The 22,864-nt window shown below is 47.6% G+C and overlaps 1 long non-coding RNA gene across 2 annotated transcripts; it reads right to left on the bottom strand.

Annotated features, from left to right (window-relative positions):
* Window positions 1-1,590: 1,590 nt before the first annotated feature.
* On the bottom strand, window positions 1,591-14,287 carry LOC127161150 (uncharacterized). 2 transcript variants are annotated; one of them, XR_007826964.1, is made up of 4 exons: window positions 14,124-14,287; window positions 11,046-11,117; window positions 1,996-2,126; window positions 1,591-1,909 (listed from the first exon to the last, which is right to left on the bottom strand). It is a non-coding gene; the product is annotated as an uncharacterized LOC127161150 (long non-coding RNA). The 2 variants fall into 2 exon arrangements; XR_007826963.1 differs by lacking the exon at window positions 11,046-11,117 and adding an exon at window positions 4,644-4,715.
* Between the last annotated feature and the right edge of the window lie 8,577 nt (window positions 14,288-22,864).

Genomic DNA, 22,864 nt, shown 5'->3' with positions numbered 1-22,864 from the left:
AGTGGAGATGAGACAGGGCTCTGGGAGTTCAGACGAGATGTGACTAGGCTCTGGACAGACAGACGAGACATGACAAGGCACTGAACGGTCTGACGAAATGTGGCGTGGCTCTGGGCGGTCAGACGGGACGTGACTTGACTCTGGGCTGTCAGGCGGGACGTGACTTGACTCCGGGCCATCAGGCGGGACTTGACTTGACTCATGAAGATCAGTTGTGGCTTGACCTGGTTTATGAGGATCAGTGGTGGCCTGACTTGGTTCATGGAGATCAGCGGTGACTTGGCCTGGCTTGTGAAGTTTAGTAATGACTTGACTAGACTCATGAAGATCAGAAGTGACTTTACTTGACTCCGGAATGACAGCTCTGACATTACTTGACTCTGGAACGACAGCTCTGACTTGGCTTGACTCAGGAAAGACAGCTCTGACTTGGCTTGACTCAGGAACGACAGCTCTGACTTGGCTTGACTCAGGAAACACAGCTCTAACTTGACTTGTCTTAGAAAGAGCAGGTCTGACTTGACTTGACGCAGGAAACACAGCTCTAACTTGATTTGGCTTGTGGTGACCAACTGTGACTTGACTTGGCTCGCGATGATCAACTGTGACTTGACTGAACCTGTGAAGATCAGCTGTGGCTGGACTTGACACTGGAACAGCAGCTGTAGCTTGATTTGACACTGGAACAGCAGCCGTAGCTTGACTTGACACTGGAACAGCAGCTGTAGCTTGACTTGACTCTGGAACAGCAGCCGTAGCTTGACTTGACACTGGAACAGCAGCTGTAGCTTGACTCGACTCGGAAACTTGACTTGACTCAGGAAACGCAGCTGCAACTTGACAGGACTCGGAAACTTGACTCAGAAACTTGACTTGACTCAGAAAACGCAGCTGCAACTTGACTTGGAAACTTGACTTGACTCAGAAACTTGACTTGACACAGGAAATGCAGCTGCAACTTGACTTGACTCGGAAACTTGACTTGACTCAGGAAACGCAGCTGCAACTTTATATGGCTCTGGTATAGCAGTTGTGAAGTGACGAAGCTCCGTCTTCGCCGCCATTTTGTGAACAGGCTCCTCCGTCGCCGCCATTTTGTGAGCACGCACTGACGCGGCCGCCATTTGACGAGCGGGTTGCGCAGCCGGCATCACCGCGATGTCGCGCTCCTCATCTGCGACACCCACAGTAAACGAGGAGCCCACACACAATAGTGCAAAGTCCATAAAAGCAGCTAGCGAAGAGCGCGGACCCTCGCGTCTCAGCCTTCCCCTTAACGGCTGATTTATGCCATCACAGAAGATTTCAATTACTATACAGTCCGGGAGATTGGAATGGTTCGCGATAGCCAAAAATTCACAGATGTATTGCTCTAGAGATCATTGTCCTTGTTTTAATCTGAATAGAATTCTTGTTGTGTCCATACCTGTGTATTGTACGTAATGAAAGCTGCTGGATCCTGTGTGGACCGAGTATTCTGTCATGTGGAGAGGGAGACGAGAGGCGAGGGGATCCATATGCAAGCTTTTATTCAAGGGACGAGACAAGTACATGGTCAGACAGGCATGGTCAGAACAAAAACAAACAGGTATGGCGGAGGGAGGCACAAGAGAAGTCTGTGAGGCTGGCGTGGGTCGATCAACGGCGAACATAATCCATAACGAGAGCCAGAAGAGTAATCCTTACAACGAGCGAGAGTCCAGAAAGGCAGGCGGCGAGACAGACGAAACGAAGTGGCCAGGCGAGAATACTAAACTCAGGAAACTACGAACTCAGGAAACTAATCAACAACTAGTCAACAAATTTGAACAGGCTCCCTTTAAACCAAGCCCAAGGTCATAGGTTGCTTTGCCAAATATCTTCTCAAAGCCAGTCTCTCAAAGTCTCCAGAAATGTTTGTAAGGTCTTCCTGCAATTGAAATGCATAAAGAATTTTGTTTCAATTTACACTGACAGTCATGATAAAAGAAAGAAAGGAAAAAAAAAAAAAATTACCTAAAGGCTTTAGTTTGGGATATTGAATCATGAACATCCTCATTTTCATATATTTTCTGGACCACTTTCTTTTGTGCAGGAAACTTCCATGCCAGGAACACTACATCACTGACCATCTCACTGCACAGCATCTGAAATATAGCAATGTAAACAAATAGAATTACTAGCGAAATCATAAGATTAAAGATAAAAATCACTTACAATTCCCTCAAAATTGACAATTTCTTAAGGACATGTAATACATCTTTAAACCCTGCCACTCCTAGAGCCTACTATACTCTGTTTGGCCCCAGCTACAACCACAATGATTGAGGGCAGATCAGAGTAGACGTTTGAGGGAGAGCTAATGAAGTCCATAGGCTGGAATTATGCAAACACCCTAACAGGTAATTGGTAACAGGAAGTGAGACTGGAGTTTTGTCACGCTTCAGGCAGGAACAGACTAACAACGACGTAATGAAACGAAATATCTTTAATAATCCAAAAGGAACACTGGAAACACTGGAAACACAGGGAGGTAACATTAACATCCAACAAAGCAAGAGGGGAAACACACGCTATATATACACACAGACTGATTACAGACACAGGTGTTGACAATAAGGGAGAAACCAAAATACACAGAACTGCAGGGGAGATGATGGGAGAAACCAACTAGAAAGTCCAGGGGTGTGACATTACCTCCCCCTCCCGGAAGGCGCGTCCTCGCGCCGACAAACAGGGACAACAAGATGTACAAAGTCTTAGGAGGGGGCTTCGGTGGAGGACGGACTCCCGGGAGGAGGGAAAAAGATGGAGTCCAGGGTGATAACGGGATATTCCATGGAGGTGATGATGGAGGGAGGAGCCAAGGAGGTGACAGGAGGGGGCTGGAGCAGGAGGAGCCAGGTGAGACCCAGACCGCAGCCATGATGGAGCCCCACGGTGGAGCCGATGGAGGGAGGAGCCATGGTGGAGGAAAGGCTAACGACTCCATGGGGCCGACCGACGGAGGCGGAGCAGGTGGTGGTAGAGCCCGAGGTGGAGACGGAGAGCCGATGATCCTGGACGACCCCAAGGATCCGGAGGGCCCAGGCGGAGCCCAAGGCTCTGGCGACCGCGGCGGAGATCCGGAGATCCGCGGCGGAGCCGGAGCGACAGAGGACCGAGGCTGTGCCCGCGGGAGGGAGGAGGTCCACAGAGCCGGAGGGACGGAGCGACGAGGCGCAGCCGGAGGAGTGGAGTCCAGAGGTGAAGGTGGGGCGACGACTGACCAGGGCGGAGCCGGAGGGACGATGGAGCCCGGTGGAGCTGGTGGACCGACGGGCGACGGTGGAGACGAGGGAGCTGAGAGACGGGGTGGAGCCGCAGGGTTGGAGGGCCGAGGTGGAGTCCAGGACTCAGAGGCTGGAGGCGAAGATGAGGGATCCTCCAGCCATGACACCGATGGAGACTGGCAGACCTGCAGCGAACCCACCGCACAGATGGTGGGCTGAGGGTGAGCAGATGGGCTGCCAGGAGACAGCGGTGGCGGGACTGAGGCCGCAGAAACAATAGACAGAGGGAGGGTGGGTGGGAAATCCAGGCAGTCAGGTAATTTAGATGGTGGAAGGAGAGCGGGCATGTCTTCATATATATCTTCAAAGACATTAGTCAAATTTTGTTCCAGAAAAATTTGTCCCAGATCCAGGCGTTGCTCACCCTCAGTGGTGGTGCAGTGGGCTGTGCTGTCCTCAGCACCCTCACGCCCATCAGGAACGTCCACCGTCGCAGGCTCTGTGGCCGGCTCTCGCACCTGGTCAGACGCAAATTCCTCCAGCTCCGTGGCGATCGCTCGCTCTGTCGCTCCGATGGGCGATGGCTCCTGGGTCGCGCTGGTAGCGTGGGATCCGTCTGCGGTGGGCTCGGGCTCGGGTTCGTGCTCGTGCTCCGCGTGTCGGGGTGGTGGTTGGCTGGGTTCTGGGTCCGGAGTGGCACTAGCGAGACTCTCCAAGGAGCAGGCGGGGAACGAGGGTTTGTTTCTCGCCAGTGTCCACTCCACAAATGCGGCGAAATCCGCTCGAGGGCCGTCCTCGGACGACGGCGCTCTGCATGACGCGTTGAGGCTGGCGTTATAAAACGCACAGAGCGCGTCGTCCGGGTAGCTGGTGGTGTGAGCTACTAGCTGGAACATGATGGTATATCCCTTGAGCGGTAAATCCCCCTGCTTCAGCCGGAGGAGGATGTATTCAGGACGGAGTAGGGAAGCCATGGGGGAAACACAACGGAAATAAAAGACTGTGGAAAAATGACGAAAAATAAAACGGAGGGGAAAGCACAAAAAAACTGTTTCGGTTGGACGTTCTGTCACGCTCAGACAAAGCACACAAACAACAACGTAAATAAACGAAGGTATTTAATAAATCCACGGGGAACACAGGAGACACAGGAACACAGGGTAGTAACATCAACGTCCAACCAAGCAAGAGGGGAAACACACGCTATATATACACACAGACTGATTACAGACACAGGTGTTGACAATGAGGGAGAAACCAAAATACACAGAACTGCAGGGGAGATGATGGGAGAAACAAACTAGAAAGTCCAGGGGTGTGACAAGTTTCTGACCATTAATATGGGCACTTCAAAAATAAACAAGATTCTCAACTAAAACTAGATGAACTTACAAAGAAAGTCCAGAGATTCCCTTTCTCCAAGTATGGACCAGTGACAACTTCTGCTTTTTCCAAGAAGTTTTTCTGCAAAGAGAAGAAAAACTACATGAAAGAGTCAATGACAGGCTTATAGTCATACAGAAATACTTTGACGTGCGTAGCGCATAGTAGATGACAAATAACAGTAATATGAACCTATCCAGTACTCCTGCCCTGAGAGCAGCGCACAATTTAGTAAAAAATTACAGTAATACAAACCTATTGAGTACTCCTGCCCCGAGAGCAGCGCATAATTCAGTTTAGTACTGTTATTTTTACTCCTGCCCTGAAAGCAGCGCACAGTACACTAAAAATAACAGTAATACGAACCTATGGCGTACTCCTGCCCCGAGAGCAGCGCATAATTTAGTTTGGTACTGTTATTTTTATTCCTGCCCTGAGAGCAGTGCATAGTTTAGTAAAAATAACAGTAATACGAACCTATTGAATACTCCTGCCCTGAGAGCAGCGCATAGTTTCATAAAAATAACAGTAATACGAACCTATTGAGCACTCCTGCCCCGAGAGCAGCACATCATTCAGTGTAGTACTGTTATTTTTACTCCTGCCCTGAGAGCAGCGCATAGTTTAGTAAAAATAACAGTAATACGAACCTATTGAGAACTCCTGCCCTGAGAGCAGTGCATAGTACACTAAAAATAACAGTAATACTAACCTATTGAGTACTCCTGCCCCGAAAGCAGCGCATAATTCAGTTTAGTACTGTTATTTTTACTTCTGCCCTGAGCAGCGCCTAATTCAGTTTAGTACTGTTAGTTTTACTCCTGCCCTGAGAGCAGTGCATAGTTTAGTAAAAATAACAGTAATACGAACCTATTGAGTACTCCTGCCCCGACAGCAGCGCATAATTCAGTTTAGTACTGTTAGTTTTACTCCTGCCCTGAAAGCAGTGCATAGTTTAGTAAAAATAACAGTAATACGAACCTATTGAGTACTCTTGCCCTGAGAGGAGCGCATAATTCAGTTTAGTGCTGTTATTTTTACTCCTGCTCTGAGAGCAGCGCATAGTTTAGAAAAATAACAGTAATACGAACCTATTGAGTACTCCTGCCCCGAGAGCAGTGCATAGTTTAGTAAAAAATAACAGTAATACAAACCTATTGAGTACTTCTGCCCCGAGAGCAGCGCATAGTTTTAGTAAAAAATAACAGTAATACGAACCTAGTGAGTAATCCTGCCCCGAGAGCAGCGCATAGTTTTAGTAAAAATAACAGTAATACGAACCTATTGAGTATTCCTGCCCTGAGAGCAGCACATAGTTTAGTAAAAATAACAGTAATACGAACCTAGTGAGTAATCCTGCCCCAAGAGCAGCGCATAGTTTAGTAAAAATAACAGTAATACGAACCTATTGAGTACTCCTGCCCTGAGCAGCACATAGTTTAGTAAAAATAACAGTAATACGAACCTAGTGAGTAATCCTGCCCCCTCCTGCCCCGAGAGCAGCGCATAATTCAGTTTAGTACTGTTATTTTTACTTCTGCCCTGAGAGCAGCGTATAATTCAGTTTAGTACTGTTAGTTTTACCCTGCCCTGAGAGCAGTGCATAGTTTAGTAAAAATAACAGTAATACGAACCTATTGAGTACTCCTGCCCCGAGAGCAGCGCATAATTCAGTTTAGTACTGTTATTTTTACTCCTGCTCTGAGAGCAGCGCATAGTTTAGTAAAAATAAACAGTGATACGAACCTACTGAGTACTCCTGCCCCGAGAGTGCATAGTTTAGTAAAAAATAACAGTAATACGAACATAGTGAGTAATCCTGCCCTGAGAGCAGCGCATAGTTTTAGTAAAAATAACAGTAATACGAACCTATTGAGTACTCCTGCCCTGAGAGCAGTGCATAACTCAGTTTAGTACTGTTATTTTTACTCCTGCTGAGAGCAGCGCATAGTTTAGTAAAAATAACAGTAATACGAACCTATTGAGTACTCCTGCCCCGAGAGCAGTGCATAATTCAGTTTAGTACTGTTATTTTTACTCCTGCTCTGAGAGCAGCGCATAGTTTAGTAAAAATAACAGTAATACTTAACCTATTGTAACGAGTGAGTGAGACCAGAGGCGGCGGATCCATCTGCGAGCTTTTATTAATGGGACGAGGCAAAGACATGGTCATACAGGCAGGGTCAAAACAACAACAACAACAACAACAAACAGGAATGTTAAGGCGAGGCACAATAGAAGTCCGTGAAACTGGCGAGGGTCAATCGTGGCGAACGTAATCCGTAAAGGGGCGAGAGATAGATAAGTATTCCTTTAAAAACGAGCTAGAGTCCAGTAGGCAGGCGGAGAGACAGTCGAGACCAGATGGCCAGGCGAGGGAACTAAACACAGAGGAACTAGGAAACACGGGAACAAGGGAAACTAGGAACGCTAACAAAGATAAACACAACAACAATACTCCGTGGCTTGCAAGGGAGAGACCAGGGCTTTTATAGCGCCACTGATTGGTCACAGGTGCTGACCCAAATCAGCGCGCTGAATGATGGGAATGTAGTCGGGGGTGTAGTGCAACAGTCTGTGTGTGATGATAGGGTGAGAGCGACATCTGGTGGACCGCAGAACACCGACCAGATTCGTAACACCTATTGAGAACTCCTGCCCTGAGAGCCCTGCATAATTCAGTGTAGTACTGTTATTTTTACTGCTGCCCTGAGAGCAGCGCTAATGTTAAAGCTAGTGCTAACTGACTAATTAAATGTCATGAGGAGACGAACGAGTTCTGTTGTCGCCATATCGGCATCACAGACAGCACGGTAGCATTGGAAAAGCATGTTTTACTCAATCTACTCCCATAAACAGCTTTGGTGCGATCGACTGATAAAGCAGTTGAATGAAAAATGCATATGATATATGTAGTCCATGATTACTTGTTCTGTGCGTCTTGCCGGCTAATTATCTCAGTAAACGTTAGAGTTATGTTGATTTATTATTATTTTTTTAATAAATACATGGTAAATTCACTTACCTTGCAGCAAATGCCTCCTACGAAAGTGTTAATAATGCGTTTCTGTCTGAGGCTTCTCCACACGTCCAAATTTCCTGGATTCGCCTCTGCTTCAATTTCATTGGTTGAATCTGTAAAACTAATTATTTCCTTTCTGCCCTCAGAACATCTTTTGTGTAAGCAAAATTCCCATCTGCTAATGAAAGTGAGTATCTTTATTTGAGCAGCAGTCTGCCTTCTTTTCAAACAAATGGGATTCATACAGTAAGTAAAATGGTAGAAACCCACTGGTGTTGTGTTTGATGTCATGTTTACATGCAATGTTGACCTGCTGTCATGCAAGGAAAAGCAAGATGAAAAAAATAACACTCTAACCGTTAAGAGTAAATTTCGGTGGATTAAGAGAGACTGTAAAGGGCGTCCCACTGCTGAAAAGAAAGAACAGAAGCGGAAAATGCGTATGTGTTCTTCAGCTACAGGTTGGTCTTAGCCTGTATCCTGTATTTTGAATGGAGTGGGTGGAGCCAGGCTAGGTTAGTTAAACTAATCAACAACTAGTCAACAAATTTGAACAGGCTCCCTTTAAACCAAGCCCAAGGTCATAGGTTGCTTTGCCAAATATCTTCTCAAAGCCAGTCTCTCAAAGTCTCCAGAAATGTTTGTAAGGTCTTCCTGCAATTGAAATGCATAAAGAATTTCAATTTACACTGACAGTCATGATAAAGGAAAGAAAGGAAAAAAAAGAAAAAAAGAATTTTACCTAAAGGCTTTAGTTTGGGATATTGAATCATGAACATCCTCATTTTCATATATTTTCTGGACCACTTTCTTTTGTGCAGGGAACTTCCATGCCAGGAACACTACATCACTGACCATCTCACTGCACAGCATCTGAAATATAGCAATGTAAACAAACAGAATTACTAGCAAAATCATAAGATTAAAGATAAAAATCACTTACAACTCCCTCAAAATTGACAATTTCTTAAGGACATGTAATACATCTTTAAACCCTGCCACTCCTAGAGCCTACTATACTCTGTTTGGCCCCAGCTACAACCACAATGATTGAGGGCAGATCAGAGTAGACGTTTGAGGGAGAGCTAATGAAGTCCATAGGCTGGAATTATGCAAACACCCTAACAGGTAATTGGTAACAGGAAGTGAGACTGGAGTTTTGTCACGCTTCAGGCAGGAACAGACTAACAACGACGTAATGAAACGAAATATCTTTAATAATCCAAAAGGAACACTGGAAACACTGGAAACACAGGGAGGTAACATTAACATCCAACAAAGCAAGAGGGGAAACACACGCTATATATACACACAGACTGATTACAGACACAGGTGTTGACAATAAGGGAGAAACCAAAATACACAGAACTGCAGGGGAGATGATGGGAGAAACCAACTAGAAAGTCCAGGGGTGTGACATTACCTCCCCCTCCCGGAAGGCGCGTCCTCGCGCCGACAAACAGGGACAACAAGATGTACAAAGTCTTAGGAGGGGGCTTCGGTGGAGGACGGACTCCGGGAGGAGGGAAAAAGATGGAGTCCAGGGTGATAACGGGATATTCCATGGAGGTGATGATGGAGGGAGGAGCCAAGGAGGTGACAGGAGGGGGCTGGAGCAGGAGGAGCCAGGTGAGACCCAGACCGCAGCCATGATGGAGCCCCACGGTGGAGCCGATGGAGGGAGGAGCCATGGTGGAGGAAAGGCTAACGACTCCATGGGGCCGACCGACGGAGGCGGAGCAGGTGGTGGTAGAGCCCGAGGTGGAGACGGAGAGCCGATGATCCTGGACGACCCCAAGGATCCGGAGGGCCCAGGCGGAGCCCAAGGCTCTGGCGACCGCGGCGGAGATCCGGAGATCCGCGGCGGAGCCGGAGCGACAGAGGACCGAGGCTGTGCCCGCGGGAGGGAGGAGGTCCACAGAGCCGGAGGGACGGAGCGACGAGGCGCAGCCGGAGGAGTGGAGTCCAGAGGTGAAGGTGGGGCGACGACTGACCAGGGCGGAGCCGGAGGGACGATGGAGCCCGGTGGAGCTGGTGGACCGACGGGCGACGGTGGAGACGAGGGAGCTGAGAGACGGGGTGGAGCCGCAGGGTTGGAGGGCCGAGGTGGAGTCCAGGACTCAGAGGCTGGAGGCGAAGATGAGGGATCCTCCAGCCATGACACCGATGGAGACTGGCAGACCTGCAGCGAACCCACCGCACAGATGGTGGGCTGAGGGTGAGCAGATGGGCTGCCAGGAGACAGCGGTGGCGGGACTGAGGCCGCAGAAACAATAGACAGAGGGAGGGTGGGTGGGAAATCCAGGCAGTCAGGTAATTTAGATGGTGGAAGGAGAGCGGGCATGTCTTCATATATATCTTCAAAGACATTAGTCAAATTTTGTTCCAGAAAAATTTGTCCCAGATCCAGGCGTTGCTCACCCTCAGTGGTGGTGCAGTGGGCTGTGCTGTCCTCAGCACCCTCACGCCCATCAGGAACGTCCACCGTCGCAGGCTCTGTGGCCGGCTCTCGCACCTGGTCAGACGCAAATTCCTCCAGCTCCGTGGCGATCGCTCGCTCTGTCGCTCCGATGGGCGATGGCTCCTGGGTCGCGCTGGTAGCGTGGGATCCGTCTGCGGTGGGCTCGGGCTCGGGTTCGTGCTCGTGCTCCGCGTGTCGGGGTGGTGGTTGGCTGGGTTCTGGGTCCGGAGTGGCACTAGCGAGACTCTCCAAGGAGCAGGCGGGGAACGAGGGTTTGTTTCTCGCCAGTGTCCACTCCACAAATGCGGCGAAATCCGCTCGAGGGCCGTCCTCGGACGACGGCGCTCTGCATGACGCGTTGAGGCTGGCGTTATAAAACGCACAGAGCGCGTCGTCCGGGTAGCTGGTGGTGTGAGCTACTAGCTGGAACATGATGGTATATCCCTTGAGCGGTAAATCCCCCTGCTTCAGCCGGAGGAGGATGTATTCAGGACGGAGTAGGGAAGCCATGGGGGAAACACAACGGAAATAAAAGACTGTGGAAAAATGACGAAAAATAAAACGGAGGGGAAAGCACAAAAAAACTGTTTCGGTTGGACGTTCTGTCACGCTCAGACAAAGCACACAAACAACAACGTAAATAAACGAAGGTATTTAATAAATCCACGGGGAACACAGGAGACACAGGAACACAGGGTAGTAACATCAACGTCCAACCAAGCAAGAGGGGAAACACACGCTATATATACACACAGACTGATTACAGACACAGGTGTTGACAATGAGGGAGAAACCAAAATACACAGAACTGCAGGGGAGATGATGGGAGAAACAAACTAGAAAGTCCAGGGGTGTGACAAGTTTCTGACCATTAATATGGGCACTTCAAAAATAAACAAGATTCTCAACTAAAACTAGATGAACTTACAAAGAAAGTCCAGAGATTCCCTTTCTCCAAGTATGGACCAGTGACAACTTCTGCTTTTTCCAAGAAGTTTTTCTGCAAAGAGAAGAAAAACTACATGAAAGAGTCAATGACAGGCTTATAGTCATACAGAAATACTTTGACGTGCGTAGCGCATAGTAGATGACAAATAACAGTAATATGAACCTATCCAGTACTCCTGCCCTGAGAGCAGCGCACAATTTAGTAAAAAATTACAGTAATACAAACCTATTGAGTACTCCTGCCCCGAGAGCAGCGCATAATTCAGTTTAGTACTGTTATTTTTACTCCTGCCCTGAAAGCAGCGCACAGTACACTAAAAATAACAGTAATACGAACCTATGGCGTACTCCTGCCCCGAGAGCAGCGCATAATTTAGTTTGGTACTGTTATTTTTATTCCTGCCCTGAGAGCAGTGCATAGTTTAGTAAAAATAACAGTAATACGAACCTATTGAATACTCCTGCCCTGAGAGCAGCGCATAGTTTCATAAAAATAACAGTAATACGAACCTATTGAGCACTCCTGCCCCGAGAGCAGCACATCATTCAGTGTAGTACTGTTATTTTTACTCCTGCCCTGAGAGCAGCGCATAGTTTAGTAAAAATAACAGTAATACGAACCTATTGAGAACTCCTGCCCTGAGAGCAGTGCATAGTACACTAAAAATAACAGTAATACTAACCTATTGAGTACTCCTGCCCCGAAAGCAGCGCATAATTCAGTTTAGTACTGTTATTTTTACTTCTGCCCTGAGAGCAGCGCCTAATTCAGTTTAGTACTGTTAGTTTTACTCCTGCCCTGAGAGCAGTGCATAGTTTAGTAAAAATAACAGTAATACGAACCTATTGAGTACTCCTGCCCCGACAGCAGCGCATAATTCAGTTTAGTACTGTTAGTTTTACTCCTGCCCTGAAAGCAGTGCATAGTTTAGTAAAAATAACAGTAATACGAACCTATTGAGTACTCTTGCCCTGAGAGGAGCGCATAATTCAGTTTAGTGCTGTTATTTTTACTCCTGCTCTGAGAGCAGCGCATAGTTTAGAAAAATAACAGTAATACGAACCTATTGAGTACTCCTGCCCCGAGAGCAGTGCATAGTTTAGTAAAAAATAACAGTAATACAAACCTATTGAGTACTTCTGCCCCGAGAGCAGCGCATAGTTTTAGTAAAAAAATAACAGTAATACGAACCTAGTGAGTAATCCTGCCCCGAGAGCAGCGCATAGTTTTAGTAAAAATAACAGTAATACGAACCTATTGAGTATTCCTGCCCTGAGAGCAGCACATAGTTTAGTAAAAATAACAGTAATACGAACCTAGTGAGTAATCCTGCCCCAAGAGCAGCGCATAGTTTAGTAAAAATAACAGTAATACGAACCTATTGAGTACTCCTGCCCTGAGAGCAGCACATAGTTTAGTAAAAATAACAGTAATACGAACCTAGTGAGTAATCCTGCCCCAAGAGCAGCGCATAGTTTAGTAAAAATAACAGTAATACTAACCTATTGAGTACTCCTGCCCCGAGAGCAGCGCATAATTCAGTTTAGTACTGTTATTTTTACTTCTGCCCTGAGAGCAGCGTATAATTCAGTTTAGTACTGTTAGTTTTACTCCTGCCCTGAGAGCAGTGCATAGTTTAGTAAAAATAACAGTAATACGAACCTATTGAGTACTCCTGCCCCGAGAGCAGCGCATAATTCAGTTTAGTACTGTTATTTTTACTCCTGCTCTGAGAGCAGCGCATAGTTTAGTAAAAATAACAGTGATACGAACCTACTGAGTACTCCTGCCCCGAGAGCAGTGCATAGTTTAGTAAAAAATAACAGTAATACGAACATAGTGAGTAATCCTGCCCTGAGAGCAGCGCATAGTTTTAGTAAAAATAACAGTAATACGAACCTATTGAGTACTCCTGCCCTGAGAGCAGTGCATAACTCAGTTTAGTACTGTTATTTTTACTCCTGCTCTGAGAGCAGCGCATAGTTTAGTAAAAATAACAGTAATACGAACCTATTGAGTACTCCTGCCCCGAGAGCAGTGCATAATTCAGTTTAGTACTGTTATTTTTACTCCTGCTCTGAGAGCAGCGCATAGTTTAGTAAAAATAACAGTAATACGAACCTATTGTAACGGAGTGAGTGAGACCAGAGGCGAGCGGATCCATCTGCGAGCTTTTATTAATGGGACGAGGCAAAGACATGGTCATACAGGCAGGGTCAAAACAACAACAACAACAACAACAAACAGGAATGTTAAGGCGAGGCACAATAGAAGTCCGTGAAACTGGCGAGGGTCAATCGTGGCGAACGTAATCCGTAAAGGGGCGAGAGATAGATAAGTATTCCTTTAAACGAGCTAGAGTCCAGTAGGCAGGCGGAGAGACAGTCGAGACCAGATGGCCAGGCGAGGGAACTAAACACAGAGGAACTAGGAAACACGGGAACAAGGGAAACTAGGAACGCTAACAAAGATAAACACAACAACAATACTCCGTGGCTTGCAAGGGGAGAGACCAGGGCTTTTATAGCGCCACTGATTGGTCACAGGTGCTGACCCAATCAGCGCGCTGAATGATGGGGAATGTAGTCGGGGGTGTAGTGCAACAGTCTGTGTGTGATGATAGGGTGAGAGCGACATCTGGTGGACCGCAGAACACCGACCAGATTCGTAACACCTATTGAGAACTCCTGCCCTGAGAGCCCTGCATAATTCAGTGTAGTACTGTTATTTTTACTGCTGCCCTGAGAGCAGCGCTAATGTTAAAGCTAGTGCTAACTGACTAATTAAATGTCATGGAGATTTGAACGAGTTCTGTTGTCGCTCATATCGGTATCACAGACAGCACGGTAGCATTGGAAAAGCATGTTTTACTCAATCTACCCCATAAACAGCTTTGGTGCGATCGACTGATAAAGCAGTTGAATGAAAATGCATATGATATATGTAGTCCATGATTACTTGTTCTGTGCGTCTTTGCCGGCTAATTATCTCAGTAAACGTTAGAGTTATGTTGATTTATTATTATTTTTTTAATAAATACATGGTAAATTCACTTACCTTGCAGCAAATGCCTCCCACGAAGTGTTAATAACGTTTCTGTCTGAGGTATTCCCTCCACACGTCCAAATTTCCTGATTCGCCTCTGCTTCAATTTCATTGGTTGAATCTGTAAACCAATTATTTTCCTTTCTGCCCTCAGAACATCTTTGTGTAAGCAAAATTCCCATCTGCGAATGAAAGTGAGTATCTTTATTTATACAGCAGTCTGCTCATTTTTCAAACAAATGGGATTCATACAGTAAGTAAAATGGTAGAAAACCCACTGGTGTTGTGTTTGATGTCATGTTTACATGTAATGTTGACCTGCTGTCATGCAAGGAAAAGCAAGATGAAAAAATAACACTCTAACCGCAAGAGTAAATTTCGGTGGATTAAGAGAGACTGTAAAGGGCGTCCACTGCTGAAAAGAAAGAACAGAAGCGGAAAAATGCGTATGTGTTCTTCAGCTACAGGTTGGTCTTAGCCTGTATCCTGTATTTTGAATGGAGTGTGGGTGGAGCCAGGCTAGGTTAGTCTGTGTCTTCTCTGGTTAAATCACCTGTAAATGTATCACTGTTTTTGATTGTAACAATCCCCACACATCTGATTTTTTTTTGTTGTTGTCATTCCAGGATGCCAATGCCCTGTTGCTAGTAATGTTTCCAGACAAAGGTTTTCAGTATCACATCAATGACAATGCATTCACATGGGGTGTCAGCATCAACGCCTCTCATTTACTTTAAATGTAGAGACGTCAAGTGTTGCCGAGGTCACTGGCGTTGCTTGTGGCAGAAAACTTTTTAAGCTGCAAGGTAGGCATCAGCCAATCAATTATGCAAATATACTAGTGCAGACGCTAGCCAATTGCATTCATGCAACACCAGAAAAGTAATGTGATTTGCTGCTGTCACTATTACGGTCACGTCAGCACCAAGTTTCAGCCATTCCTTCTGTCAAGTGTTGTTGTTGACACCCTATGTGAATGTATCATGAGTGATACAGTAACATTACAGTAGTTATTTTTATTTGCCTGCATGCTGCCAGAGTACCATGTCTTATTTACTTGCACCAAATTGCAAAATTAATCGAGACTTTATCACAATATCTTTCAGTTCTGAATCCTTGTGAACCAGCTGAAGAGATACCCATGGTGATGGAACAAAACTTGTCTCAACAGTTACTTGGTAGGATGACTTCTTATTGCCATTATTTGTTATTAAATTAACAGGAACAGAAAGGATTGTTTGTTACTTCACTGTATTGTAGCCCAGTAGTTTAGTCTTTCCGGAACCACAATGCAGTCTTTGTAAACGCACAAAGGAGTTTTTTTCATGTCCCTTTTTCAGACAGTGAGATGCAGAAACTTAAGGAGATTTTGGCAACAACTGTTGAAGCTTCAGAAGGTCCTTCAACATCACCATCATGGAGCTTGCGCCAGTCTGCAGCCCACAATGAGTGGCAGAAAGCAAGGCCCTACCACCTGGACTGCTTGTTGTTTTCCAGAGTGGTCAAGGAAAAGAAATGCAGTCAGTGCTCTTCTCCTGCCATCATTAGTTGCAGAAACTGCATGCCGGAAGAGTGGCTGTGTATAGAGTGTGATTTAATTTGCCACAAAAAACTGGCACTCCATAAATACTTAAAGTGGGTCCGAATATGCCTACTTACCTACTATATAGTAGGCAAAAAGAGTATGTGAAGAAAGAAGTACGTTTGAAAGGTAGGCGAGAAATCCCTGGATGTCCTACTGCTTCAGCCCAGATTTTGGAGTGTTCATCGATGGATACTTTTCAATCCCAAGAGTCCATGGGAAAGCAATACGTCATCATCGAATGTGATTGAGAACCGTGATGAGGGTGTTTACAAATGTGAGTATTACAAACCAAAACACGATTCCTTGTGTTAAAATCGTATTTGTTGACCTACTGTATAGTAAGGTGTAAAGACGTTAAACAGCATAGTATATTTGTAATTTTGCTGTGAAAAGAAAATGTATTATGTATGTAGGGGATCTACAGAAGTCAATTTAGCTCAAATGGAATCATTTAAGATTGAACAGAATCTCCGATTTTGTAACAGAGGGGCGGGAGACGAGTGGATCCATGTGCAAACTTTTATTATATGGACGAGACATAGACATGGTCAAAGGCAGGCAGGGTCGAACAACAGCAGACGGGTACATAGACAGCAAGACGAAGAGTAATCTTTAAACAGTCGAGGGTCAGTCCAGCGGCAAACGTTATCCGTACGAGGGCTAGGCAGAAGAGTGGTCAGACAGGCGAGAGATCAAAACGAGATAAGACAAAACAAAAAGGAACTAGACACAGGATAAACAGAGAATGCTTTGTATGATAGTAAACACTAATCAATACTCGGCGGTGAGTGACTGGAAGACCGGGGCTTTTATACAGTCCGTGATTGGTGCAAATGGTAAGAGCAGTGGCTGATGGGAAATGGAGTCTGGGGTGTAGTGCAACAGTCTGAGTGTGTAAACAGAGTGAGAGCGACATCTGGTGGTGAGCGGTCCGTAGCTCACCGACCAGATCCGTAACATAGCCCCCCCCCAAAGAGCGGCTTCCAGACGCTACAAACGAACCATAGTCCAGGGGAGCGGTGGGGCGGGGGTGAGACAGGGCAAGGGCTGGAGGGCCAGGTCCGTGCGGAAGACCAGGTGACTGGGGCCGGACCGACAGAGCAGGAGCCCACCAGGGTGGAGCTGGAGGCGGTGCAGGAGGCACGGGAGCCCTCCAGGGCGGTGCCGGAGGCGGAGCAGGAGGCACAGGAGCCCTCCAGGGCGCTGGCGGAGGAGGCGGCGCAGGAGCCCCCCAGGGCGGAACTGGAGGCAGAGCAGGAGGCACAGGAGCCCTCCAGGGCGGAGCCGGAGGCAGAGCAGGAGGCACAGGAGCCCTCCAGGGCGGAGCGGAGGCAAAGCAGGAGGCCCAGGAGCCGGAGGCAGGGCATGAGGCGCAGGAGCCCTCCAGGGCAGAGCCGGAGGCGGAGTAGGAGCCCTCCGGGGCAGAGCCGGAGGCGGAGCAGGAGCCCTCCAGGGCGGAGCTGGAGGCAGAGCGGGAGGCCCAGGAGCCCTCCAGGGCGGAGCTGGAGGCAGAGCAGGTGACGCTAGAGCCTTCCAGGGCGGAGCCGGAGGCGGAGCAGGCGACGCTAAAGCCCTCCAGGGCGGAGTCGGAGGCTGAGCAGGAGGCGCCGCAGTAGGCGGAGCGGCCCTCCGGGGCGGAGCAGGAATCCGCGTCACGGTCTGGGACCTTGGGAGAGCAGGGACAGAGGAGGCAGACAGAATAGGGGGAGAAGGTGCAGCAGCCCTCCAGGGCGGAACAGAAGGCAGAGCAGGAGGCGCAGCAGCCCTTCGGGGCGGAACAGGAGGCACAGCAGCCCTCCGGGGCGGAACAGGAGGCTGCGTCATAGACTGGGACCTGGGGAGAACAGTGACAGAGGATGCAGACAGAAAAAAGGGAGAAGCAGAGAGTTTAGTGGTTAACGCCCCCTCCATAAGAGGTTCTACGGCAGGCGCCGACACCTCTGGAGGCATTGGCGCAGCTTCTCCGATGGGGAAGGCCTCTGGAGCAGATTTGAGACCAGACGGGACCTCTAAAGCAGGCTTGTGATCAGACGGGAGCTCTGGAGCAGGCTGGAGACCAGACGAGAGCTCTGCAGCAGGCTTGAGATCAGAGAGGGACTCTGGAGCAGGCTTGAGACCAGACGGGGCCTCTGGGGCAGACTTGAGACCAGGTGAGAGCTCTGGAGCAGGCTTGTGATCAGACGGGAGCTCTGGCGCAGGCTTGTGATCAGACGGGAGCTCTGAGGCTGGCTTGTGAACAGGCGTGACCTCAGGAGCTGACTTGGGAACAGGCGTGACCTCAGGAGCGGACTTGGGAACAGGCGTGACCTCAGGAGCTGACTTGGGAACAGGCGTGACCTCAGGAGCTGACTTGGGAGCAGGCGTGACCTCAGGAGCTGACTTGGGAGCAGGCGTGACCTCAGGAGCTGACTTGGGAGCAGGCGTGACCTCAGGAGCTGACTTGGGAGCAGGTGTGACCTCAGGAGCTGACTTGGGAGCAGGTGTGAGCCCACACACACCACATGGCAACTGCCATTAAGGGAAGAGCAGCAGCGCGTGGCAGGGCCTCTTTGCTGGCGGGTTTAGAATGCGCTAATACTACTGGAGGGTTGGTTGACCGCACCGACACCAGTGGTGGGTCCAGCACACTGGCCATCATGACGGGCCATAACCTTGGGATGGCAGACTTGACCTGGCGAGGCTCTGCAAGGTCAGGCAGCGTGTGACTCGACTCTGGGCTGTCAGATGAGACGTGACTTGGCTCTGGGACAGCGGCAATAACTTGACTTGGCTCATGAGGATCACCTGCGGTTGGACTTGATTTGAGGTGACTGGCTGAGGCCTGACTTGACTTGTGAAGATCAATCGTGACTTGACCTGGGTCGTGAAGGTCAGCTGTGGTTTGACTTGGTTCTTGGAGATCAGCGGTGACTTGACCTGGCTTGTGAAGATCAATGACTTTACTTGACACAGCTGCGTCTTTGCTTGACTCAGAAACCACGGCTGTGACTTTGCTTGACTCGGGAACCACGGCTGTGACCTTGCTTGACTCGGGAACCACGGCTGTGACTTGACTTGGTTTGGCTGTGATCTGACTTGACTTGGCTGGAACGGCTGGAACGTGACTTGACTTGGCTGTGACTTGACTTGACTTAGTAGAAACAGCAGCAGTGACGTGACTTGACTTTGCGGGAACAGCAGCTGTGACGTGACGACTTTGCGGGAACAGCAACTGGTGCAGGTTCGGGAGAAGCTGACATGACGTTAACAGGCTGTGGCTTGGCTGACGTGGTGTGAGCGGGCGCTGGCCGGGCTGACGTGGCGTTAGCAGGCGCTGGCTGGGCTGACGTGGCGTTACCAGGCGCTGGCTGGGCTGACGTGGTTTTAGCAGGCCCTGGCTGGGCTGACGTGGCGTTGGCGGCCATCTTCGCGACAGCCTCTGGCGTGGCGGCCATCTTCGCGACATGCTCTGGCGTGGCGGCCATCCTCGCGACAGGCTCTGGCGTGGCGGCCATCTTGTGTAGTGCAGACTCGGGTGTGGCGGCAGCCATCTTGCGTGCAGACTCGGGCATGGCGGCAGCCATCTTGCGTGCAGACTCGGGCTCAGGAATGATGGCTTTAGCTTGACTGGACTTGGAAGCTTGACTGGACTTGGGAGACACGGCTGCAGCTTGACTCGACACAGGAAACGCTGCTGCAACTTGACTTGACTTGGAGACTTGACTTGGCTCAGTAAACACAGCTGCAACTTGACTTGACTTAGAAACTTGACTTGACTCAGTAAACGCAGCTGCAACTTGACTTGACTTAGAGACTTGACTTGACTCAGGACATGCAGCTGCAACTTGACTTAACTTGGAAACTTGACTTGACTCAGGAAACGCAGCTGCAACTTGACTTGACTTAGAGACTTGACTTGACTCAGGACATGCAGCTGCAACTTGACTTAACTTGGAAACTTGACTTGACTCAGGAAACGCAGCTGCAACTTGACTTGACTTAGGAAACACAGATGCAGCGTGACTTGGCTCTGGTATGGCAGCTGTGACGTGATGGAGCCCTGTCATCGCCGCCATTTTGTGAATGGACTCCTCCGTCGCCGCCATTTTGTGCACGCGTTCTGACGCGGCCGCCATAGTTTGAGCACGCTCCAGCGTGGCCGCCATTTCACGAACGAGCCAGGCGGCAAACGTGTCCGTAGCATCGCGCTCCGGCGCGGCCGCCATTTTGTGAGTGGGGTGCGCGGCCGCCATTACCGCGTTGTCGCGTTCCTCCTCCGCGACCCCCACAGTGAACGACGAGCCCACACACATTAAAGCAAAGCCCATAAACAAAGCAAGTGAAGAGCGCGGACCCTCGCGTCGGAGTTTAGTTTGTAGCGGCAGATTAATCCCCTCAATGAAAAGGTCTATGAGAACACAGTCCGGAAGGTTTGAATAGTGCGCAATGTCCAGAAATTCTTGGATGTAGCCCTCGAGCGTTCGTGTGCCCTGCTCGAGGGCTAACAACAGTCTTGTAATGTCCGTACCTGCGTGGCGTCCGGTTGAGTAGTTGCTGGATCCTGGTGTGGCCGAGTATTCTGTAACAGAGGGGCGGGAGACGAGCGGATCCATGTGCAAACTTTTATTATATGGACGAGACATAGACATGGTCAAAGGCAGGCAGGGTCGAAAGGCACCCCAGAGTCTGGGGTGTAGTGCAACAGTCTGAGTGTGTAAACAGAGTGAGAGCTGTCGCTCTGGTGGTGAGCGGTCCGCAGCTCACCGACCAGATCCGTAACAGTTTTACAGCGGATCAATGAATCGGCCAGTGATTCATTGAGCGAGCCGTGGAGGTTCGTGGTCGTTGGAAGTGATGTCTTGGGCGTTGGCTGGAGGATGGAGTTGTGTACGCTGGTTGAAGTTTTGAGGCGGGCACGAAGTCTGAGACACGGCTTAGCGGCAAAACTTAACTTAGAACACGAAACTCTCAACGGAAAGAAAAGATTAAAGTAAAAGAAGGAAATGTGACGATCTTCTCATGTTTTCTGGCTGGCGTGCAAGCCAGGAACCGTTAAAAGAACGCAAAAAGCAGCGGCAAAAATGATGGCTAAGAGCATGGCTAGGAGCGATGGCATAAAGCACAAACTAAAAGCATGACTAAAAGCAATGGTTAAACCTAATAGCTAAAAGCAAAATTTGATGGTGTCCTGTGGTTTTAAACTCAGCTTTGGACATCCCAAAATGGTGTCTTGACCAATTAGATGTTGTCTTAACTCGGGATATTGCTATGTTTCTCCTCCCAAAACATAAATCAGCACGTTATCTTATCAGTCACATGGTCAGAATTTTCCCGCTCTTGCAGAGTATAATTTAGCCATTATTTCTATAACATGAATATAATGCATTTGACAATGAATTGATCGGTGGAAACGTTCAAAGCATGAATTTTCAAACTCATACATACCAAACATGAATATAAACCCTTAAGCTATTCAATAGTTATTAAAAAGGACATACACAATGAGTGATTAGAACATAATAGACAAATGTGTGGGTAACATACATAGTAGGGAGTTATGCAATGGTCTGATGTTCATTCATAAGTCCTTTTAAGCATAATTTTGGTGCACCATTAATCTTGGGTTTCTCGCCCCAATATCGACAAGCTTTTGTTTTAATGTTGCAAGTTGTTCAAAGCTGTGAAAGTTGGTTGGTTAGTCTTACTTCAGGCTGGCTGGCGCCAGAGTAGCATGGACAGATTTATGACGTGGTCTAGTTAGTCGGGGCCTCTTTGTGGAATTTGGCTCTTTGATTTCAACCAAATGTTCTGATCGGATCTTCAGTTTGTCTGATTCGCTCTGATACCTTACATGTATATCGAACAGTTGAGCTCCAGTAAGCACACGTACATCTCCAAAGTTGATTTACACAAATCATATACATCTTAAAGATGATTACTAAATGTCTATTTAACATCTGACAGGAAAATGTTCTAAAAGAATTGAAGATGAGCACATCACAACATAAAACATACATCTGAGTGAGTGGTGTACCTTGTGCTTATGTAGAATTCACTGTTGCCAATACTGCTTTAGTTGAATGCAAGTAATGTAAATAAACATACGTACATGAAGTAACTAAACATGAGTTATCTGTTTTATGTGTCCATTAGTACTGTTGATATATTGAGGAGCAATTGTGTTGAATAAAAAGTCAGTTAACACATCAGCAACTACCTCAACATGTAAATGTAGTAGAAATCACAGAGATAACTAAATCCTGTCTGAATGTTACAGGGACAAATGAGACACACGTCTGCGTACCCATTGCAGAGTGATGTTAAAGGAATGCTGCCATCAAAGACTTTCAGTGAGTATACATTACATAAATTAATTAAATATTTTTTAAATCTTAAGCTGTAGTTTATTTGAATTGTTGTAATTTCAAACAGAGCTATTACATCACTTTTCTGATACTTGATTTCTGTGCCTTTGCTGCAGATCTTTTGTGGTGGAGCAGGACCTGCAATGAATGGTGACAGCTGCATTTGTGGGGGGAAAAAAGGTAAACCTGATATAAAAATATAAAGTAAGATCATTTTGTTACTTCTAATAGAAAGATCAAATGATATTGTGCTGTGACATTTTTGTATTATACTTGTGCATCTTTGTATGATCTGAAATGTCTGCAGACTGGTATGCACTGAGAAAGGAGAAATCCACAGCAGCATCCTGGAAATGGTCTAGTGCCATGGATGAGACCCTCATCACTCAACCTGTCCTTGTTCACTCATCTGGGCCAGATGTTGCTGTGGCCTCTTCATCATCAGTGAGCTCAGAGCCAGCGAGAGCATCTTGAAAAAGACTAAAAGAAACTGAGGATGTGATTTTGGTCAAGTTTGTTCTGCTGGTTTCATCAGTCAGTGGAGCCTGAGTTTCAGAAGCTTCAAAAGCATCATTAGATAATGTCATGAAGCTTCTGAAACTCAGGCTCCATTGACTGATGTTGTACAAACAGAAACCAGCAGGACAGACTTAACCAAAATCACCTTGTGTGTTCAGAAAAAAACAAAAACAGACAAAAGGATTGGACAGTGTGGAGGCAAGTGACTGAATTTATATTTTTCGATGAACTAACCCCTTAAAACCCCAAACAGAAATAATATGAAATGTACGTAAGCATTTATATAATAGCAGTAGCTTGAAGAA

Source organism: Labeo rohita, unplaced genomic scaffold, assembly GCF_022985175.1.
Source record: "Labeo rohita strain BAU-BD-2019 unplaced genomic scaffold, IGBB_LRoh.1.0 scaffold_562, whole genome shotgun sequence".
Lineage (NCBI taxonomy): Eukaryota > Metazoa > Chordata > Actinopteri > Cypriniformes > Cyprinidae > Labeo > Labeo rohita.
This window is presented reverse-complemented; position numbering and strand designations above follow the sequence as displayed.